The 19,741-nt window shown below is 45.4% G+C and overlaps 1 long non-coding RNA gene across 1 annotated transcript; it reads right to left on the reverse strand.

Annotated features, from left to right (window-relative positions):
- Positions 1-13,216: 13,216 nt before the first annotated feature.
- On the reverse strand, positions 13,217-18,664 carry LOC123125848 (uncharacterized). The gene is made up of 9 exons (XR_006461501.1): positions 18,221-18,664; positions 17,780-17,841; positions 17,590-17,678; positions 17,005-17,195; positions 16,848-16,921; positions 14,310-14,559; positions 14,163-14,226; positions 13,840-13,943; positions 13,217-13,758 (listed from the first exon to the last, which is right to left on the reverse strand). It is a non-coding gene; the product is annotated as an uncharacterized lncRNA (long non-coding RNA).
- Positions 18,665-19,741: the final 1,077 nt, after the last annotated feature.

Raw genomic sequence — 19,741 nt, forward strand, 5'->3', positions numbered from 1 at the left:
TATAGCACGAGTGAACTTGCGAATGTAAAGGGACGAGATAACCAAGAGTGGAGCCGGTGAAGACGAGGATGTGTTACCGAAGTTCCTTTCTTTTGAGGGGAAGTACGTCTCCGTTGGAGCGGTGTGGAGGCACAATGCTCCCCAAGAAGCCACTAGGGCCACCGTATTCTCCTCACGCCCTCACACAATGCGAGATGTCGTGATTCCACTATTGGTGCCCTTGAAGGCGGCGACCGGACGTTTACAAACAAGGTTGGGGCAATCTCCACAACTTAATTGGAGGCTCCCAACGACACCACAAAGCTTCACCACAATGGACTATGGCTCCGCGGTGACCTCAACCGTCTAGGGTGCTCAAACACCCAAGAGTAACAAGATCCGCTAGGGATAAGTGGGGGGGGGATCAAATTTCTCTTGGTGGAAGTGTAGATCGTGGCCTTCTCAACCAATCCCGAGCAAATCAACAAGTTTGATTGGCTAGGGAGAGAGATCGGGCGAAAATGGAGCTTGGAGCAACAATGGAGCTTTTGGGGGAAGAGGTGAGTCAACTTTGGGGAAGAAGACCCCCTTATATAGTGAGGGGAACAATCCAACCGTTACCCCCACTTCAGCCCCGCAGAGAGCGGTACTACCGCTTGCCCTATAAGCGGTACTACCGCTCCCCCTCGCGGTACTGCCGCTGGGCCCAGAGCGGTACTACTGCGGTGGCAGGGCGGTACTACCGCAAACGAGCGGTACTACGGCCCCCACTGCCGCGACTAGTACTGTAAAACCCGACACGAAAAAAGACCCCTCGAATCGAGGCGGTACTAGCACGAGACAGCAGCGGTACTACGGCTGGGGGCTACCAGCGGTACTGCCGCTCTGGAGCGGTACTACTGCTCCAGAGCGGTACTACCGCTTATAGCACCCAAGCGGTACTACCGCTCCGGCCCGCGGTACTACCGTTGGGACCAGAGAGGGCACACTGATAAGGGGAACGAGCCCATCATAGAAGCGGAAAGGCTCGGAGGGGGGCAAAGGAAGTGTACGTGATGATTCCGCCCTAGCCTTTCCAAAGCGGACCCCCTCTTGATAGTACGGTGATCCCTATGAAACTAGTCCACCAAACTAATTCGACAGGACTACACCGTCTTCGCTTCAAGCTCCGAGGGGAGGGAATTGTCTCGTGCCAAAAGGATGAATCACTGAAAGCACTCAATGCACATGATTAGTCCGCAAAAGCATTGTCATCAATCACCAAAACATCTTAGGGATAAATATGCCCTTACAATATCCCCCTTTTTGGTGGATTGATGACAATACAGGATTTGCACAAACGGGAAAAGACAAAGGACACAAGCAAACCCAAAATCTCTAAAATATAGACGGGCTCCCCCTAGATGTGTGCCATCAAGATAAGTGCTTTGGACTGCACGATACACATACTAGGATCAACACTCCCCCTATATTTTAGAGACCAACAACCTAAGCGAGATACAAGAGAGCAGGATATATAACATAATAAGAATGCAACTCATGAGATACCAAATGACTAGAGACAAAGATAAAGGTATGCTAAGGATAGGATAGCATATGTCTCACACCATATGACTGGAACTAAGGTCTCACTGAACACAAAACCAAACAAAGCACAAGGTAGCAAACACAACGAAAGCACAAAGACAAAGACACACTCGCAACACAACGACGCAAATCCCTAAACTCTCTCCCCCTTTGGCATCGAGACACCAAAAGGGGCAAAGAGCTAACCTACGGCTCCAGGTGAGAGCATGCTGAGGATCTCGAACATCAGGACTCTGCGTGATCATCTGCATCGCCGTCCCCGGCCGGAAACTGCTCGGCATCTGAATCGGTCCACGGACAGTGCTGCTGGATCCACTCCTCCTCCTCAGTGATCTGACCCTCAGAGCCGCTGGTGACTGTGGCACCCAACTGACGCATAAGCTCCTTGTGACGTCCCCTTGCCTTCTTCTCAGCCACATGAGTCATGTACTGACTGTGAGACTCCATGCAGAACAGCTTCTTCATCTTGTGTTTGAGCTTCTTTGCCCAAGAGGGCTCTGCCACAGAGGGCTCTGTCCCAGAAGGCACATAATCCTCATCGTCAACATCAGCATCAGCCTCGCCCTCGGTCTCCATGGCAGCAGCAGAAGATGGAACTCCAGATCTAGGCATGCCCCAATTATCCTTCTTCCGCAGATGCTTGATCTCATGAGACACCAACTCTCCAGTTTCCAGGTGCTCCTCAGGATAGGTACGTCTCCAGGCCTTCTCAATGAGCAACATAATGAACGGACCATAAATCGGGCACTTGCGCTCAGAAATAGCAGCAAGAAGTTCAGACCACATAACGTGAGAGATGTCCAGGGACTCGCCAGTGTTAGCTTCCTTCTCATGCTGGCAGAAGAGAAGCATGTCCACGAGATAAGAGTGTACCATGTCCAGATTCCCGATACGAGGGAAGAGAGTCTCGCGGAAGATACGGTGAAGGATGTCCAGATAGGTAGACAACTCATAGGTTTCCTTCCTGGTCTCAGGGTTGACCTTCCGAGTGCAGTAGGGCCAGAGGGCTTGCTTGTGAGTGGAGGTAACATTTTGGTGAGGACGAAAACCTACTGGAGTCTCGAGCCCTTGATCTTCCACCTCAAGCAACTCCATGAAGGCCTGCCACTTGACAGCTAGCAACTTCCCATTAGTCATCCAAGTCAGAGTCCTGTCTCCATCAGTTCCTAGGTGGACAGTGGCAAAGAACTGAGCCAGCAAATCTGCATCAAAGTCCTTGTTGAACTGCATGATCCTGAGAATGTTCAACTGAGAGCACATCTGAAGGGCATCACCAAAGTACTCAGGGTCCTTCTCCATAGCATCCGTGTTGATGGAATGAACATTGACAAAGAGGTTCTTCTTAGCCTTGATCACATCAAAGTAGGTGGCATACTGAAACCGGTTCCAGAACGGGCGATTGACATGGTTGGGTTCTTGGTCTTCCTCATATGGGTTGCGGCGACGCCTGTCCCAGAATTCCTTACTAGACATCTCAGTCACCTTCTTGCCACTTGGCTTCGGCCGGTTGGCAGTCTTCTTCTTGAGAGGAGGATTAGCACTTGAGGAAGCACCCACTGGCGGCGGTGGAGCACTAAAAGAACCACCTGCAGTCTCAGATGAGCGGTACCACTTTGACGTTGAACGCCCGGGGTTGACACGGCGGACTTGCTGCTCAGGATGTTCATCACCTGGAACCAAACACACGGACACACGAAACAACCAGAAGGAACGATCAAAACCAAATAAACACAACAAATATGGATCAACATGTGGTAGGAAACGATGGAACTGGGCATCCGGCGGTAGTACCGTGCCTGCACAGCGGCAGTACCGCACCAGCGGTAGTACCGTGCCCCCACAGCGGCAGTACCGCTCCAGCGGTAGTACTGCGCCAGATGGGCGGTAGTACCGCCCGAGACGGGGCACGGAGGATCCCTACTGCCGTGGTCAGATCCGGCACTACCGGGGATGCCAAATTCAAAAATAAACCTACCAAACATCAATCCAAAGAGTCTAGTTGCCTTCTCCAACCTACTCAAGCCTAGATTTGGCCAAAAATCTAGAGATGCAACCACTATTGCCCCTAAAACGCGAGATCTGAAAACTAGACAAGAAGAGAAGAGGAACGGCGGCAATACCGGCATCCATGGCAAGAGGACGAGGTGGGGATCGACTCCACCGAAGGAAATGGAGAGGAACGGTCCGGAGACGGAGGGCCGCCGAAGCCCTCCCGCGGCGAGATGGCGCTGGAGAGAGAGGAAGAGGAACCAGGGGACGAAGAAAATGGGTATGGGGAGAGGAAACCACCCCTGCCCACGACTTAACCCCCTGGCCCCGCCCCTCAGCGGTAGTACCATGGTGGTGGGCGGTAGTACCGCTTAGCCACATAAGCGGTAGTACCGCTCCGTGTAGTGGCAGTACCGCTTCAGCGGTAGTACCGCGCCTTCACAACGGTAGTACCGCCCATCGCAACTTAAAACACGACTCAACACCTATGGCACAAAACGAAAGACGGGAAACGACGGCAAGAAGACCAACAAGAGCACCAGCAAGAGAACAAGAACCACACGCCTCTACACGAGAGGGCGGTGGCCGAGGCCACCTATGTTTGAGTCACTTGGTATGGCACCGCGAAGAATTATCCTTGGGCCCATGACCAAAGCTCGTCTTTGAAGCACAAGTACCATCAAAAATGGCTAATGTGAAAGAGTGAGATTAGTTTATGCATTATGGGGGAGGAAGAGTTCATTGAGAGAACAACACTCCCCCTAAGTCCATGCCTACACCTAGATAAGAATGCATGATGAATGTGAGGGATGTGCAAAGGTTCAAACCACATTGCTCGAATCAATGATATTTAGCTCATGCCTTAACTCGCGAAATCTTGCTTCATACAATGGCTTCGTGAAAATATCTGCAAGGTTATCATGAGTGTTGACATAGTTGAGCTCGATCTCCCCTCGCCTAATATGATCCCAGATGAAGTGATACCGAATCTCAATATGCTTTGTCTTGAAGTGTTGCACCGGGTTGAGAGAAATCTTGATAGCACTTTCATTGTCACACCAAAGAGGCACTTTGTCACAAATGACACCGTAATCCTTTAAAGTTTGCCTCATCCATAAGAGTTGTGCACAACAACTCCTGGCCGCCACATACTCCGCTTCGGTGGACGAGAGAGACACACAACTTTGCTTTTTAGAAGACCAACTTACCAAAGAGCAACCAAGAAATTGGCACCCTCCGGAAGTGGACTTCCTATCCACTTTGTCTCCCGCCCAATCGGAGTCCGAATAACCTACAAGCTTGAAGTTTGCTCCTCTTGGGTACCATAAGCCAAAGTTTGGGGTATGAGCCAAATATCGAAAGATTCGCTTGACCGCCACAAAGTGGCTTTCCTTAGGTGCGGCTTGAAACCGTGCACATATTCCCACACTCAACATGATATCCGGTCTAGATGCACAAAGGTAAAGCAAGGACCCAATCATGGAGCGATATACCTTTTGATCCACCGCTTTACCATTGGGATCAATGTCAAGTTGGCACTTGGTGGGCATTGGAGTGGAAGCCGGCTTGACATCACTTAGCTTGAATCTCTTTAGCATGTCTTGAGTGTATTTGGCTTGGTTGATGAAGGTTCCTTCTCTTCTTTGTTTGATTTCGAATCCGAGAAAGAACTTCAACTCTCCCATCATAGACATCTTGAACTTTGAGGTCATGAGAGCGGCAAATTCTTCATTGAAGGCTTTGTTAGGGGAACCAAAAATAATATCATCAACATATAGTTGGCACACAAACAACTCCCCTTTGACCTTCTTAGTAAAAAGAGTGGGGTCGATTTTCCCGATTTCGAATCCACGATCTTGTAACAACTCCGTAAGATGCTCATACCACGCACGTGGGGCTTGTTTAAGGCCATAGAGCGCCTTGTGGAGTTGATACACATGATCGGGGAAATAGGGATCTTCGAACCCGGGGGGTTGTTTGACATATACCAACTCATTTATGGGACCATTAAGAAAAGCACTCTTCACATCCATTTGTTGCAATGTGAAATTATGATGAGAAGCATAAGCAATCAACAAACGAATAGATTCAAGGCGAGCGACGGGGGCAAAGGTTTCACCGTAGTCGATACCCTCGACTTGGGAGTAGCCTTGTGCCACCAAACGAGCCTTGTTGCGAACAATGATCCCATGAGCATCTTGCTTGTTCTTGAATATCCACTTGGTTCCAATGACATTATGGTTCCCGGTTGGCCTTGGCACTAATTTCCACACTTGGTTATGTTCGAAGTTGTTGAGTTCTTCATGCATGGCATTGAGCCAATCCGGGTCCTCGAGCGCTTCATAAACATTTTGGGGTTCGACACAAGAAACAAACGCATGATGTTCACAATAGTTTGCTAATTGTCTACGAGTGCTTACCCCCTTTCTTAGGCTTCCAACCACATTCTCCATGAGATGACCTTTGGTGGTGAGCTTGGAAGCGATCTTAGCGGCACGACGCTCCAATTCCTCCTCGGAAGTGAAACGAGGAGGGGTTACTTGTTCATCTTGAGTGTCGTCTTGAGCTTGTTCTTGATCTTGAACTTGCTCGAGGGGGAGAACTTGACCTTGGGCATCATTTGGTGGATCACCACCATCTTGAGGTTGATCTTGCCCTTGATCTTGTTCATGAGGTTGAGGGCCTTCACTTTGTTCTTCGGAAGCGTGTGGGTCCTGGGTTGGTGATGGCTCCACTTGAGTGGAGCATTGTCCTTCTCCTTCGGCCACAAGGGGTTCCTCAATGGGTAGGATATAACCAACACCCATTCTTCTTATGGCTTGGGAGGAATTTCATCACCTACATCACCAGTACCACTTTGCTCCACTTGGGAGCCGTTATTCTCATCAAACTCCATGTTACACGTCTCCTCAATAAGTCCCGTGGACTTATTGAGAACTCGGTAAGCATGGGAGTTTGTAGCATAACCAACAAATATGCCCTCATGAGCTCTAGTCTCAAATTTAGACAAACGAACACCTTTCTTGAGAATGAAACACTTACACCCGAACACCCGAAAGTATTTGAGGTTGGGCTTGTTACCGGTGAGTATCTCATATGGAGTCTTGTTCAAGCCTTTGCGGAGATAGAGCCGATTTGAAGCATGACACGCGGTGTTGATGGCTTCGGCCCAAAAGTTGTATGGAGACTTGAACTCCGCCATCATGGTCCTTGCCGCATCCATCAACGTCCGGTTCTTCCTCTCCGCAACACCATTTTGTTGAGGGGTGTAAGGTGCGGAATATTGATGCTTGATCCCCTCATCACTAAGAAACTCATACAAGGTGTAGTTCTTGAACTCGGTGCCGTTGTCACTTCTTATTGTCAAGATCTTTGCATTGTGTTGACGTTGGGCTTCATTTGCAAAGTCAATGACGGTTTGTTGGGTCTCACTCTTCCTCTTGAAGAAATACACCCAGGTGTATCTTGAATAGTCATCCACAATTACCAAGCAATACTTTCTACCCCCAAGACTATCAAAGGATGGAGGCCCAAAGAGATCCAAATGAAGGAGCTCCAAGGCCTCTTCGAGTAAATGAGAGTCGTGGGAGGGTGAGCCTTCTCATGAAGCTTTCCTTCGATACAAGCACTGCAAGCACGATCTTTAGCAAAACTAACGTTCGTTAGTCCACGGACATGGCCCCCCTTGAGAAGACTTTGCAAAGATCTCATATTGACATGGGCTAAACGGCGATGCCAAAGCCATCCCACGTCAACTTTAGCCATTAGGCATGTCGCGGTCTTAATGGGTCGCTCCGAAAAGTTAATCACATAGAGACCGTTCTCGACATGCCCAACAAAGGCTACTTTAAGAGTCTTGCTCCACAAGAGGGCCACGGTATAAATATCAAAGAAAGTGGCAAAGCCCATGGTAGCAAGTTGACGAACGGAAAGTAAATTGTATGCAAGGGACTCAACTAGCATGACCTTCTCGATCGTGAGATCATGAGAAATGACAACTTTGCCGAGTCCCAATACCTTAGAAGACGAGGCATCACCCCACTCGATATTGGTGGGCATAGATGGAATCTTGTGCACGTCCACCACCAAGTCCTTGCTTCCGGTCATATGATTTGTAGCTCCACTATCGAGCAACCATGATCCCCCACTGGAAGCAAACACCTACAAGAGATCAATGCTTGGTTTTAGGTACCCATTTTGTAATGGGTCCTTTGATGTTAGTAACAAGGGTCTTAGGAACCCAAATGGACCATTCAATATACTCATGAGGAGAACCAACAAATTTGGCATAAACATGCCCATCACTTGCACGGCATAACACATAAGAAGGATTGAAGTCGCCGGCTTTTTTGGATGGGGTGGTATTGCCCTTCTTGACACCGTCACCCTTCGCATTGTTCTTCTTCTCCTTGGAAGTACCCTCTCCCTCCTTCACAAAAGTTTGCTTGAGAGGGGTAGGTCGTTTGGTCTTGTCATTCTTCTTCTTGTTCTTAGGCTTGGGTGCGAACCCAATCCCCTCCTTGGCCACAACTTCCTTTTGGTTTCTCAAAAGGCCGTTAAGGTTCTTCTCACCTTGTATGCATGACACAAGGCCTTTCTCAAGTTGCTCCTTCAACTTAGCATTCTCCTCAACAAGATGCACATGCTCACAACAAGGGTTAGTAGCATTTGCATTATCAATTAACACCATATGAGGAAAGGTGGCTTTCTCCTTAGTTAGCTTTACTTGGAGTTGATCATGAGACTCCTTGAGGCTAGCATGAACGCCCTTCAAGACTTTGTGAGCCTTGTCGAGAATGTCAAACTCCTCTTTAAGTCTAGCAAGATCAACCCCAAGTTTTGCCTTCTCGGAGTTTAGCACACGAGACACAACAAGAGCATGATCAAGATCTTTCTTTAACTTAGCATGATCATTGTTGTATGACTCCTCAAGAGCCAAACGAAGACCACGCTCTTCGTCAAGAGCATTGGAAAGATACGAAATCTCATCGGCATAGTCACGACTATGCCCCTCCATCTTAGAGATGGTATCTTCGTGAGCCTCGAACATGTCATTGGCTTCGCCAAGTTGTTCCAAGAGAGCAACGAAGTGCTTCTTGGATTTACCCTTGAGTTTACCCATAAAGGTCTCAAACTCATTTTCCTCCACATTTGTCCCCTCATGTTCATCAATGCTATCCGTCGAAGAAGGATGATTAATGATGGTAGTTTTGATGTTGGAGGTTACCTTATTGGTGGCTTTAGCCATGAGGCACTTGGCAGTGATGTTCTCATTGGGTGAGTCGAAGAGAGACATCCGTGGAGTCTTTGCAATGGCAACGGAGGCCATGGCAACCGACTCACCATCTTCATCATCGTCATCATCCTCGTTGTACTCTTCTTGTACCACTAATGCTTTGGTAGGAGTCTTCTTGGTGAAGTTGCTCTTGTTGGGGAACAACTTGGCCTTGTCCTTTCTAATGAGCTTGCCACCATTGTCTTCCCTCTTCTCGTAAGGGCACTCCGCAACAAAGTGGCTCACATTGCCACAATTGAAGCAAGTTCTCACTCGTTGCTTGCCCTTTGCGCCACTTGAATTGCTCTTGCTGAAGTTTGGCCTTGTGTTCTTCTTGCTCCAAAATTGCCTTGAAGCAAGAGCCATGTGTTCATGATAGGCATACTTCGTATCTTCGAGGTTGCCCTCCTCTTCTTCCTCTTCATCCTCTTCCTCCATACTAACCTTGGCCTTTAGAGCAAGGTTGGGCTTCTTTACTCTTTGAGAGCGAAGAACCGCATTGTCGGCGGTCTTGTCCAAGATGCTCACAGCAACAAACTCATCCAACACTTCACTTGATGACAAGGTGTGGAAGTCCGGCCTTTGACGAATTACGGAGGACATGGCTTTGTGGTAGGGCATCATTGCCTTGAGGAATTTGCGCTTGATCCAATTGTCATCCGTGTCCTTACTTCCATGATCTCGGAGAGAGACCGCGAGTTTGGTTACTCTCCGAAAAAGCTCACGAGGTTCTTCATCTTCTTTCATTGCAAACTCGTCGGCTTCATCTTGCACCACTTCATAGTTGGAGCGTTGAATGCTTGCGCTTCCCCGATAGAGGGAAACAACTTGGAGCCAAGCATCTTTGGCCACGGTGTAAGGCCGGAGATGAGGAAGATCTTCGGGTGGGATTGCTTCTTGGATGATGAAGAGAGCATTCTCATTGAATTAATGATCCACAACTTCTCTAGGAGTGAAGTTACTTCGGTCATGCGGATAGAAACCTTCTTCAATGATTCTCCAAAGGTTAGTGTTCACATGATTTAAATGACGCTTAAAACGATAGACCCAAGAATCAAAATCTACATTCTTCTCAATCTTAGGAGCCGGGCCGTCATGATTCAAATGAGTGGAAGGGAGCGGTCCACCATAGACAGGTGGAGGTTCCACATGGGCAAAGATGCCGGTGCCCCTTTTACCACTAGAAGAAGGAGCTTTCTCTCTAGTAGCTTCCCCTTTGTCGGAGGTAGCATCCGTCACCTTGTTGGTGGGATTACCCACTTTCAACGGTGCGGTGGAAAGCTTAAGCCCTTCTAAGTATTTATTAAACATGCTTTCGACCTCGGTAGTCATGGAGGTTTTCAATGTGTCCAACGCCACATTTAATTCCTCACGAGAGACCGCGGTTCCCCCATCTCCCGTAGACGAGACCGGATTCACACCGGAGTGCTCCTCCACACCGTCTACGACGTCAACCATACTCTTCGGACGGTAAAGTCCTTAAAAAGAGGCGAGGCTCTGATACCAATTGAAAGGATCGATATAGTTGACTAGAGGGGGGGTGAATAGGCAACTAACAATTTTTAGCTTTTCTTTACCAAATTAAACTTTGCATCAAAATAGGTTGTCTAGATATGCAACTAAGTGAGCAACCTATATGATGCAATGACAACAAGCACGCAAGAAAATAAGAGATATAGCACGAGTGAACTTGCGAAAGTAAAGGGACGAGATAACCAAGAGTGGAGCCGGTGAAGACGAGGATGTGTTACCGAAGTTCCTTCCTTTTGAGGGGAAGTACGTCTCCGTTGGAGCGGTGTGGAGGCACAATGCTCCCCAAGAAGCCACTAGGGCCACCGTATTCTCCTCACGCCCAGATGTCGTGATTCCACTATTGGTGCCCTTGAAGGCGGCGACCGGACCTTTACAAACAAGGTTGGGGCAATCTCCACAACTTAATTGGAGGCTCCCAACGACACCACAAAGCTTCACCACAATGGACTATGGCTCCGCGGTGACCTCAACCATCTAGGGTGCTCAAACACCCAAGAGTAACAAGATCCGCTAGGGATAAGTGGGGGGAATCAAATTTCTCTTGGTGGAAGTGTAGATCGTGGCCTTCTCAACCAATCCCGAGCAAATCAACAAGTTTGATTGGCTAGGGAGAGAGATCGGGCGAAAATGGAGCTTGGAGCAACAATGGAGCTTTTGGGGGAAGAGGTGAGTCAACTTTGGGGAAGAAGACCCCCTTATATAGTGGGGGGAACAATCCAACCGTTACCCCCACTTCAGCCCCGCAGAGAGCGGTACTACCGCTTGGCCAGCGGTACTACCGCTTGCCCTATAAGAGGTACTACCGCTCCCCCTCGCGGTACTGCCGCTGGGCCCAGAGCGGTACTACCGCGGTGGCAGGGCGGTACTACCGCAAACGAGCGGTACTACGGCCCCCACTGCCGCGGCTAGTACCGTACAACCCGACACGAAAAAAGACCCCTCGAATCGAGGCGGTACTAGCACGAGACCCCAGCGGTACTACGGCTGGGGGCTACCAGCGGTACTGCCACTACCGCTCCAGAGCGGTACTACCGCTTATAGCACCCAAGCGGTACTACCGCTCCGGCCCGCGGTACTACCGCTGGGACCAGAGAGGGCACACTGATAAGGGGAACGAGCCCATCATAGAAGCAGAAAGGCTCGGAGGGGGGCAAAGGAAGTGTACGTGATGATTCCGCCCTAGCCTTTCCAAAACGGACCTCCTCTTGATAGTACGGTGATCCCTATGAAACTAGTCCACCAAACTAATTCGACAGGACTACACCGTCTTCGCTTCAAGCTCCGAGGGGAGGGAATCGTCTCGTGCCAAAAGGACGAATCTCTGAAAGCACTCAATGCACACGATTAGTCCGCAAAAGCATTGTCATCAATCACCAAAACATCTTAGGGATAAATATGCCCTTACACTTCTCCTTCTCCCTTCCCTTTTCCTACTCCAACAAGGAAAGGAGGAGTCCTACTCCCGGTGGGAGTAGGACTCCCCCCTTGGCGCGCCCTCCTCCTAGGCCGGCCGCCTCCCCCCTTGCTCCTTTATATACGGGGGCAGGGGGCACCCCAAAGACACAACAATTGATCTCTTGATCTCTTAGCCGTGTGCGGTGCCCCCCTCCACCATAATCCACCTCGATAATATCATAGCGGTGCTTAGGAGAAGCCCTGCGTCGGTAGAACATCATCATCGTCACCACGCCGTCGTGCTGACGGAACTCTCCCTCAAAGCTCGGCTGGATCAGAATTCGAGGGACGTCATCGAGCTGAACGTGTGCTGAACTCGGAGGTGTCGTGCGTTCGGTACTTGATCGGTCTGATCGTGAAGACGTACGACTACATCAACCGCGTTGTGTTAACGCTTCCGCTTTCAGTCTACGAGGGTACGTGGACAACACTCTCCCATCTCGTTGCTATGCATCACCATGATCTTGCGTGTGCGTAGATTTTTTTTGAAATTACTACGTTCCCCAACATATAGTAACATAGGTAGGTACTGTATCATAATAAATGTTATGCTACTACTAGTATGTGTCAGGCATGGCAATAAATGAGACCATCTATGATACTAATTTATGATACTATGCATTATGGATGTAGTATCGTACACTATTATCATATGTATGATACTAGTATATGATACTCCCCACTATGACCAGCCTAAGAGCATGGTTAATAATATAGCCAGGAGCTGGCTATATAAACATGATATGTCATCAAAAGTTAGCATCATTAATTACTCATACAACAGAGTTGGCTACAAGGTTAGCTATAAGGGTAGAACTTTTTTTAACTTTCTCTCTATCTCTTTCCTCTCATTAAATGCTTGTATCTAGGAGCTCGCATAGAGGCCGGCTCTTGCATGTTAGCCCACTCCATCACTTTTTTCTTGTTTTTATCCTTCACATAGGCAAAAGTGCCATGTAAGCGGGCTTATAGCCCACTATTTATACTTGCTCAATGTTACCATCACATAGCGCTTTCCAATGCAAAATGAGTCTATAGAGTAATAAATGAACATATCTATGTTACCACACATATGACACTACCCACTAACATACATTAGTCTATGTTACTCTCCACTATGTTACTACCCACACATATGTTACTAGTCTATGTTACTCTCCACTATGACCAGCCTTATTAACCACTAGATCGGTATCGCGCCTTGGAGCGAGGGTGCCGGTCCCAATGATATGGTAATCAGGTAATGCTCAAGTTAGTAGGAAACCTGGTTTAGCATACGTATTCAAACAGGACAACAAAATAGAAGAAAAAGAAAACATTCACTTCTAACAGAAGCAAGTCATCATCGAGTTTCAACATCGTCATGAGATTATAAGGCAACATCAAGTTTATTGAGTTCAAGGGACCACAAAAGATCATCACTTTACATTAAGCTCAGTACTACGAGCGTGAACATGAGAGCAATTACAAAGAGTTGGAACATAATAAAGAAGAAAAAGGCAGACACAATGACAATATAGATGTTAAATCTACGAACCTATAGTTATTAGTCATACTGAAAAGTAGCTCCATTCAATTGCCTTGTCGATCAACCTCATATGCGGTACTTCACATGAACCCGATGCAAATAGTCCGGGAAATACATGGCATAGAATGATTTCTGTATAGACTTGTGATTTCCTACCTTAGCTTTTTAAAGCTTATTATGGAGATTGAGCGATGGTTTCCCCCTTTCAATTTTGAAGGCGAAGAAACACATTTGATACTCTCTGATCCCTCCCGCCTTGACAAAGTCTGACAAATTGCTTTTTTGTGTGTGTTCCTCTTATGCGCCAAACCTGTCTCGTAACATCTCCAGCGTTGAGACTGACCATCATGTCCTAGACTGGTTCATTGAGATGGTTCTTCTGATTATTTTTTGTTAAGTGGCAGGAGAAGTGCTGGAAAAGGAAACATCAATTGATCAGAGCCGGGTACTATGATACTCTACTTGTAAGAGGTCGCATATTGAAGGTCCTTACCATCATTAGTCCAGGAGTGACCAGTGTCTTATTCATCCCACAAACATAATACTTGATGAGAGGGCTGGTTGAACCAATGTAAAGCGCGGCTTGCCACGCATTGCCTGCATAAGTGGTGGGCAACTGGAAATGAATAATTAAGTTGAAGATTGACACATTTCAAATAGTGTATGCATATTGCATAGGCAACTAAAATGATATATGCACATGGATATAAGCTTGTAAATATTTTATTTACGATAAGGTAAAATTGTATATTCATAGCTCAACTTGAGATGTTGCAGTTCATAACTGATAGGGAGAGAAGTAATTACTGAGATTACCTAGGTAGAAGTTCAAAGTGGCATGTAACACAAATCGAGATAATGTAGCAAAGTCGACGTCGAGCTGAAATATTTGGATAAGTATATTCTGAACTCATCAGTTCCTCCCGGGTAGCACAAAATTTTAAACAACAAAAAATAACATACCCTGAAGAAACCGTGAAGTCAGATGTCATAAAACCCTGACCTTGTGCAATTGTTACGACAACAAGCAGGGTATAGAAACTTTTGTCATAATGTCCGGATGAAATGACCTGATTTATCTGTAGCGTCTTCCATAACAACAGTGGCAGTCCTTGCAGCAGGGGCAGGCGTCCCTCAACAACATGGACGGAAGCACACACAACGGATGCGGATGATGCAGACGTGAGCGCCGCCACTGTGCACTGCAGTCAACCTAGAGGAAAGGGATGATGCGACGACAAATGAGATGAGCAAACTTAATAATCCCATACTATTGCAAAAAAATGTATCCATTTCTATTAAATAGGAGGAACATCCAATTCCACCACGAAAGGAAAAGAGATAGATTCAGTTACATAATATGGCAGTGGGCGTAATCAAAAGATCAGTTAAAGGATGACATACTGATAAAATGACCTAATGATCATAGTAATCAACACAACGGAGTTCTTGGACTGTCTTCAGTTCAAACTAATCATGACTGTTGCTGGAAGCCTCTCTTTAGCAAGTTGAAGATAAAAAATTATTCAAAAAACCGCATTTACCAAATATCAAGGATCGACACTTGCCAGTTTGAGTGTACCAAGTCAAAATTAATTAGTTATAGCTTGTTATACCATGTGATGTCTGAACCAAATATCGATGAGTAAATGGAAAAAAAACTACCTGACAATGCAATTACATACATGTATAGGAATGGTTTAATACAACACATTTAAATAACTGATATATTGAGCTAATCATTACTATTATGTTTTCACGTGAATACTTTATGTTGGGAGAAATCTGAAGTGCAAAACTTAAAAGCCAGCTTTGGTATTGCTATAATAATGGACCTATCAAGCATCAATCCTATATAGATGCATTCTCTCCCAATAAAAAAGGTGGTGTAAGAAAAAATGCAGTGTGCATAAACTGGGCAGAATGTGTAATTGGCCAACAACTACTTCGAGATAGTACTAACTTGTTTAGACAGATATCTTAATAACATTAAACCAAAAACTCTTTCTCCTGTTTTAACGTACTGTGAAAATATATACTCACAATAAATTAAGTTGTGTATAGCTGTTATACCAACTGAAAAAATGATGCCTGGTATAAACTATGCAAGCTAGATTTGATATCACAAATCACTTAGGCCAAGCTTGGCAGCGTAATATTTTTTCAAAATCGTGGTAAGCCAAAATCAGAGTATTATAACGCCTGGACAATGAATACTTTGGTTAATCTAAAAAGGGAAGTACTACAATGGCTAGGCGAGGAATAGTTCAGTTTTTTAGAACGGTGGATTTCTCAATTCAGTTATAAGAGAAGGTCGATAACTCTTCTTAAAATGCCGAAAAGACTACAGTGCTATATATGCTATGTTGTATGAGTGTTGTGTATTTGTTGATGCCAAACACATCAAGGTATTTATAACACATTATTTTTTACTTCAATTGCAAATTATTGTACTGAAAGTCTAGAATTGCATAAAGCATGGTGAATAAGACATCACCAATAAGTAACTATTTCAAGTCATTTCTTTCAACACCCAAACTCTATCGCTGAAAATACAAAGTGATTTGTGTATATATTAGAAAGAAAATAGCCACAAATATCTAAATGAATCTCGTCTTAGATATGTCAAACAGATTGGTAAAAAATAATGTGCTTCGAAAACTTCAGTAGGCTAATTCTGAACTGTTTCTCGAAAGTGTACAAAACCAACATGAAGAAGACCAAACATATGGAGCAAATTAGCCCGAAACGAAAATGAATCCTTAAATCAAAGCATGTGGGTTCAGTTCGAAATGGTCGAGTTCATTTTGAATAAAAACAAAAGTAAATCAGAAAATAGGATAGCCCAAGACACATACAGATTATAACAATTGATTCTTTTTCATCTAGAACAATTGAAAGAGCACACGACTGTTTGAAATAGCTTCGAGATAGGTGGAATTTTAATCGGTCTAGCTCAAGTTTTCAGCAAAGAACAGTGTAAGCTGCATAAATATTCAGTGGTATAGATTCTGCAGATCAATTATAGGATCTGAACTAGACTGCAAGCTAATCGAATTAGCTTATCAAGAATGTCAGCATGCTTTCTTGGTTGATGTAAAAAATGGAGAAGTTAAATCACACTAACAGTACATTTATGCAATATAGGATCTGAATCAGAATTCTCTGTTTAAACTAACAACGGGACAAAGCGGAGGGATTTGTTTTCACTCTACCAGGACACACCCCTATGATAAAGCGGAGGGTATAACCTATGATATAAACACAATGGAGACACATCATGAACAATCACTTCATATCAATCTCTCTCTCTCTCTCCCTCTCCCCCTCTCTCTCTGCATAATTCATACGACAAATCTGCCTAAAAGTTGCAGTAAGAAAAATTCATACGACAAGCAATTGATTCATACAACAATGGAGTCACGAAAGTTTCAGCAAGAAAATTGGATGGGCGTGGACAAGAAGAGCATAGCATGAGAGGGAGAGGGAGCAGAGAGATACCATTCATAGCGTCCAGTAGGGTTGGAGCAGCGGCGACCCGGAGGAGTGAAGCGATGGTGTTCCCTTGCTTGTGTCTGCGCGCATCAGGGGGTGAGGGAGGGAGGGGAGCGGCCAAATCAAAACAAGCAAGCAGAGGGGGAGGGGGTAGAAGAGGGACCTTGCATTCTCATTCTGTGGTTTGGAGCCCCATGTCCATTTCCATGGAGAAGAAGCACATGGTTGCCGGTGCCGGTGCCATGGTTGTTTATCATTTATATGAGAAAAACAGAGCATACTTCAGGTTTATGTGAACATCTACAGATTTTTTTTTCCAAAATAAGAGTTCAGCAAGCTACCACCTTCAGCCTCCTAATTTATCAGAGAACATCATTTGTTAGTTTTGAGAAACCAGGAAAAGCAAAGAAACATTAGGCACATTTGAATAAACATGTCAACAAAATGAGTGATATAGATAGAAAAACAACAAAAAGAAATTCAGTAAAAAGAAACGCTTGTATAGTCGATCAATATGTATTTCTAAAACTGATATATTATCTTGATAACATGTTTATTTTCTATCCAATGCTTGATTGTAGTATAAAATTACACCATGGTAAATTTGGAGAAAGACCAAGCTTCAGTTTCAGGCTTTAACCACTTGGTCACAAATTTCAGAAAAAGTAAAGACGACAGCCCAGTGGTCATGAGATGAATTGTGCCTGCTAGTTCAGAAACATCAATACACCTAAACAGAGGAACTTACTTCCTAAGCCGGTGATGCTACTTTACCGATGCAACTGGCCCACATTGGTTCGTGTGCGAAGACCGCGTTGGTCCAGTCCTTGATCTTGTCTGCAAATAAAACGATCATCTCAGCCTATACCTTTCAGGTGACAAGATATTCTATACAAAGTCTGCACGCATTGGTCGCCCAAAACAGGAATGGAAACCACCTCCACCGTCGATGAGGATGAAACCACCTCCATGCACCCACAATGTCACTCTAGTTGTTTCTCTATTAAAATGTGAACCATCCAAAGATAACTTTTATTAAATCTTGCAGTGCAAATAGCAAAAGAGATGAACATCAGTGCATTATTAAACATAAGAGATGCATGTCAATGCATTAGTACCCAAACTAAAATTAAAACTGCACTTGTTACATGCTGCACTGTTTTAAGTGAAAGAGAAACATGATACTACCTAAGCCACTTCCTTTCGATTCCACATGCCACTTCCTTCTAAGGTATAAACTGTACTAAAAGGAATAGATAGAACAATGTACATATATGATTGTGCATAATATCGGGGATACAGAATGAAACCCCACCGTCTCATGTTTTGCATGTAAATACATTGCCTGCACTAAAAGGGAGATAGAACAATGTGCATACATGAATGGTGTCGGTGGTTGTGCTGGTACGTGGTTCCACTTTGCCACCAGATGACTCATCGAGACCAACGACAAGTCCAGTAGTAGAAGTAGAATAAGGGACACGAATGTCACAGACAATAAGGCTGCAACTGGGTTTGCCATGATGACTACCCCATACCATATCCCCTTTCTCTTGCAGAATGCCGCTAACAGAACAATACCCTTGATTTTAAATTCCCAAATTGGATTGAACACTATGAGTAAACTGATGAGAGAGACCCCCATGGCAGTCACAGGAGCAACTGATACTAACATCATATAGGTACCAGGTGCATAGGCAATTATGAAGCATGCTAACACCTTTCAAAAGTGCACTTCCTGCTCCGTAGGAATAGTGTGGGATCTCCAGAAAAGATGAGAGAAATTGTACCCATGGTTGAGAAAGCAAAGGCAATTGTGTACAGACGGAATAATCAGAGTGCTGATTGCTGGAGAGCAGAAAAATAACACTGATTAAAGTTAGAAGAGGCTAAAACAAAACATGGTAAATTAATTGAGTAGAGAGGAGAAATTTGACCTTGAATTTGTACAGGGCGGCAAGTGCATATTGCAGCATATAAAGTCTAGCCCTTTCTCGAGAGGCCGGACCAAGTATCCATGGACGAATGAAACTACTTTTGTTGCCTTTTCTAGATCAGAGCATTGGATGGATTCTTCTCGAAGAAAAAGGAGATCACAATGTTGTGACCTGAACTCGGCAACATTGGGGCAGGAGCCGAGTAGATGGCGCACTGAAACTACAACCAAACCCCCAACAGGAGTCGTGTAAAAAATAATCAGAAGTTACATTACTGAAAAAGTAAAACATATGTTTTCTTGTTTTGATCTTACACTGGAGATCATAATATAACAACACAATTATTTTACTTTCTCAACAGAATCATCTTTGATGAAAATGTCTATGCTTAAAGATCAATCTAACTACCCTTATAGCCCGCCCATGTGTCGCTGCATATTAAAAAACTGCAACTTTGGTATGTCAAGCTCGAGGCACCATCCTGCTTGACAATGCTTAGCCCAGAACTCACTACGCAGCCTCCACAGTCCACACTGAACCACAGCAAGGCAACTAAGGATTATCCATGAGAGGTTCTAGACCGTTTCCTATGAATGAGTCTCTCTAGTCAATGGTAACATATACACCTAACTATCCAGAACAAAGCAACTAATTTTATGAATATGTATGATGCCAGTCAGCCATGCTCTAGTCTGTACCAAGCTATCTATACGAAAACTTGCAATCACACAAGATAGAAACCAATCATCTGCGAAACTTGAACCCACGAACCACGAGGAAGAGAATTCATTGCAGGGGGCGTCGAAACCTCGAGGGAATCGGTGAGGCGCACGAGCAGGAACACATAATGGACGCGAATTCGAAGAATGTTCTGGAGGCAGGATCCGTGCTCACCTTGGGGCGCGGCGGTGGATGAGGAATCCTGGACGATTTGGTCGATGAGGAGGAGATGGACGAGCATCT

The sequence above is a fragment of the Triticum aestivum genome, chromosome 5D (genome assembly GCF_018294505.1).
Source record: "Triticum aestivum cultivar Chinese Spring chromosome 5D, IWGSC CS RefSeq v2.1, whole genome shotgun sequence".
NCBI lineage: Eukaryota > Viridiplantae > Streptophyta > Magnoliopsida > Poales > Poaceae > Triticum > Triticum aestivum.